The sequence below is a fragment of the Dipteris shenzhenensis genome, chromosome 7 (genome assembly GCF_047967505.1).
Source record: "Dipteris shenzhenensis isolate YYH24624 ecotype China chromosome 7, Dip_SZ_1.0, whole genome shotgun sequence".
NCBI classification, from domain to species: Eukaryota; Viridiplantae; Streptophyta; class Polypodiopsida; order Gleicheniales; family Dipteridaceae; genus Dipteris; species Dipteris shenzhenensis.
The window spans coordinates 3,897,058-3,901,210 of NC_141602.1; the positions used below are offsets into that span (position 1 = coordinate 3,897,058).

The following is a 4,153-nucleotide window of genomic DNA, read 5'->3' on the forward strand; positions in this document are numbered from 1 at the left end:
ACACTAGTACTATTGCAACAATGTAACTAAAATCCTTATTCTGCATAAGATTTTAGTTATATTCCTTGACTTTCAAATGGCCACATTCTTGGGTAAAGTTCTTAACTTCGCAGATTCAAGATCAGGTAGAAAACCTAAAGGCCAGCAAGCAAAAGGCATGCAGGACAGGGGCGTGCCTATGCTTCTTGGCACAAAGGGGTAAAGAGCTACCCAACCAACTACCACTAGCAACCACAAATACGCTAGGAGAGCTCTTTGATGAGTCACCGATGCCCCATCCCACACAACATCCCAACAAATGGAAGCCACTGTGCAATAGCAACAGCTGCCACAGCCTCAGCCATCACGTCTGCAGTGGCCTTCTGAACCAAGTAAAGAGAAAGGTAAGAATCCAGCCATGGAAGAGGAAGTCAAAGCAAGTGGTTTATCCAAATACTTCCAAGTCAGTCAAAAGACAGTATGCTGAGCCCTTGCCTTGAAAAGCACTTGTCTCATTCTCCACTCCCACTCTCCCTACTATGGTGTCTGCTTTGCTCTATACTATAGGTGGAGTCATGACAAGGGAACTGTGTATGTGATTGTGGATGTGACAACATGACAGTGGCTGTGAGGTGGTATGTGACAAGTGGTTGTGAGGTGTGATGTGATAGTGCTTGGAAGAGGTTGCATGAGTGTGTATGGGAGGGAGTATGTCTCCTTGATGGTGTTGGGAGGGGAGATTCCTACCATCTTACCAGATTCATAGGCATAGAAGGAAGTGGAGTGAGATGGGCACTCGTGACCATATCAAAAAATCTGGGAGGGGCATGGGCATACATATATTCTATAAGCTTAGCTAGGCCAGGGTGGCACCCAAAATGAGCTAGCATCTCCATCATCCAAGTGCCGTATGCAAATGGATCAGATGAAGAACTTGGATCTATGGTTATCTACAAAAGGAATAGCATTTGTGTGCATCATGCATCATGAAGTCATATTTTATAACGCTAACTAGACTTGAGTACATCCTAATTATCACACATCTCTTTTTTGACTACATCACATATTAGTACAAAGTGGAATCACAAGATGCGTATATACATTCATGCAAAAACACGTGTATACACTTGTGATCTAATTGATGAGGACATTCCAACTATCTTCTCATGTTCTAGGGACCATGGACCAATGAGTTCCAAAATACTAAATAGAAACCATTGAAAAATGAAAAAGAGTATGCTGAGAGTTATCTTTTGTGGATCCTTTGTTGGAGTGTTATGTGTGTGGCATTTACTATGAGGATGTTAAAAATTCAACAAGCAAAAACACATGTATACACTCATGCAGAACCACGTGTATGGTTAACCTCGTGAAAAAATGTGTGTATAATTGCATGAAGTCTCTATGCAAATAATTCAAACACAGATATACACATGCTTGTACACGTGATTTTGCAAAAATAAATGTTTTGTGAAAATGGCCACCTGACCGACCAACTATCCATAAAAGAGACCTCAATTATTGTTTTTCTTACCAGTGTTCAAAAAAGTAGATTGCACAAACTTCAAGCAAGGATAGAGATAGTTACATAAACAAAAGGAAGGGGAGAGAAAGGACAAAGTGACTCACCTCTTGATAAGTGAGTCTCCTTTTTTACTTTTGTGTGTATGCTTTTTCCACTCATGTGTATGGTCCTTCCAATTGTGTGTACTCTTGTAGTTGTGGTCCCTTGTATGTTGGAAGTGAAAACGATAGAAGAAGATGCTTGGTGGCAAGGAGGATGAAAGTGATAGCATTTTGGGGGTATGAGGAATAGACAGATGCTTTTCTTTTAGGTATGAGATAGACTATCGTGTGTATAAACATGTGTATTAGTGTGCGTAAGTTCACAGTTGTTATGCAAATACACGCATTTTAACACAATGTAGATGTGATCATACAAATGTTATAACATAGTGTAGATGCACATATACACACGATACAAAGATGTTTTATACTTTAATTAAAAACTATTTATGTGTATGTGTTTGCTCTTATGTACACAGGATGTCATCAACCTTCTTGAGTAGCTTTGATGAAGATGAGTCAATGCATCACCGCAGCCACGATATGTGGTTGGGACAAAGGATCAAGTGTATGTGTAATTGATGTCAAGGATGCATTGTATGAGCGCGTCGAATTATGTTGAATCACATCTCCATGTATGAAGACTGGAATCAAACAGGTTTAGAGGTGAGTAAAAGTAAATTTTATCTAAATGACTCATAATGTCCAAATTACTGGAGTTATAATATATACTCTAAATGAAGTAGGATGTAGTACCACATCCTAACATAGTGCCCGATGCTCAGTGTGAGCATGCAAAGCATCAACGAGATGATGTGGGAGCTTCGGGATCTATTGTCAAAGATGAGTAGGAAGGGGATGACAATAGCCCTTCACCGCATGAAGTCGTGAAAGAGGAAGTGTTTGAAGATATGGTGTAGCATCTTTTTAGGGATGATGATCCCAAAAGGATGGACGGCGATAATATGGAACAAGATCATCTTTACAATGCTTCATCGATGGCAGTATTTGAAGCGTGCACATTCTTTATTTTACGTACTTCACTTGAACTAGTCAATCTACAAATAGTTTATGGATGGAGCAATGCAAGTCTTAACACATTACTGAAGTAAGCATTCTAACTTTCAAATTAGATTTAGTGGTTTTTAAACTCGCAATGAATAAATCTCAACATGTTTTGACCATTGATGATATTGGATGCAGGCTATTATCACACATGCTTCAAAGAGGAATAGACTACCAACCTCAAGAGACATAGTGAGGCACTATGTGGCATCTCTTAAAGGATTGGATTATGATTGCATATGTGCATGCGTCAATGATTGCATTCTCTTTTGTGGGATGCGTAAGGCAGATCGACATTGTCCCACTTATGGTGAGACAAGGTATAGAACAAATGTCTAGTTTTGATGTACCTCGTAAAGTCTTGTGACACTTTCCTATAATTCCTTGCATCAAATACATGTTCAAGTGCAAATCCATAGCAGAGCTCATGTGATGGCATTGCTCATATCAATCAGATGATGGCATGTGGAGAATTCCTGCAGACACTCTTGCTTGAAGCATATTGAGGATGAGTGGCCCAGCTTTAAGACAGAGCCTAGGAACTTGAGACTTGGGACTAGGTATGGATGGAGTAAATACATTTGGTTTCAAAAGAACCGTATACAACGTGTGGCTATTTGTGTTGGTGAATTACAACCTTCCGCCATCAATGGCGATCAAGAAGGGACATCTTATGTTATCCCTTCTAATTCTAGGGAAACATAAAGTAAAGCACATGGATGTTTATCTCAAACCGTTGATGGATGAGTTGGAGGAACTATGGAAAGATGTTGCGGTCATTGACATTAGTAGGCCTCTCTCATCTCGACACTTCGACTTGAAAGCGATGTTGATGTGGATAATGCATAACTTTCTAGGATACATCGATTGTTCTGGTAATAATTTTAATTACCTCTCTACTCCAATACTTTTTGTTATATTAATTATAACTATTGACTTTATTATTCTTATTGTATTTATATTTTACAGGTTTGAAAACATCTAGTAAACATGCATGTCTTGTTTGTGGTCCTTCGTTAGTACATGAAAATGCTGATAGGCTGTGTCAGACCATATTCGATAATCATCATCAATTTCTCCCATCAGATCATCCTAAATATGTTGCTAGTAAGAATAATATTTCTCCACAAACACTTCGTGCAAAAGATTGGAAGCGCATTTGGGAGTCTACAATTGTTCTTCCTCTAGATGGCATGAATATGTACAGTAATATTTTTCAAACTTTTTCTGTGTAGTCTCTTGGATTAAAGATCACATAGAGCAATCTTGTTCCACATCTCTTGTGTAGGTACTCCATTTTTTTCGACTACCATATTGGACCCAACCATCTTCTTGATCCCATGCTCATCTTCAAGAATGTAACATCTAGTATTTAGGAACACGTTATTGGTAAACAAGATAATGCCATTGTACAAGAGGACTTGCGGGTCACACGATGGATGCATCAAGCTTGGCCACAAGAGGAGGGTGGGTGTGTTCATCTTCCGCATGCACCATAAATTATATCAAAGTAGGAGGAGAAGTGAAGCATGCCATCACTACT

At 39.2% G+C, this 4,153-nt stretch overlaps 2 pseudogenes; both read left to right on the top strand.

The window, feature by feature from the left end:
* Window positions 1–2,025: 2,025 nt before the first annotated feature.
* LOC147899833 (uncharacterized) lies at window positions 2,026–2,949 on the top strand (annotated as a pseudogene).
* A 310-nt stretch (window positions 2,950–3,259) lies between these two features.
* On the top strand, window positions 3,260–3,898 carry LOC147899834 (uncharacterized; annotated as a pseudogene).
* Window positions 3,899–4,153: the final 255 nt, after the last annotated feature.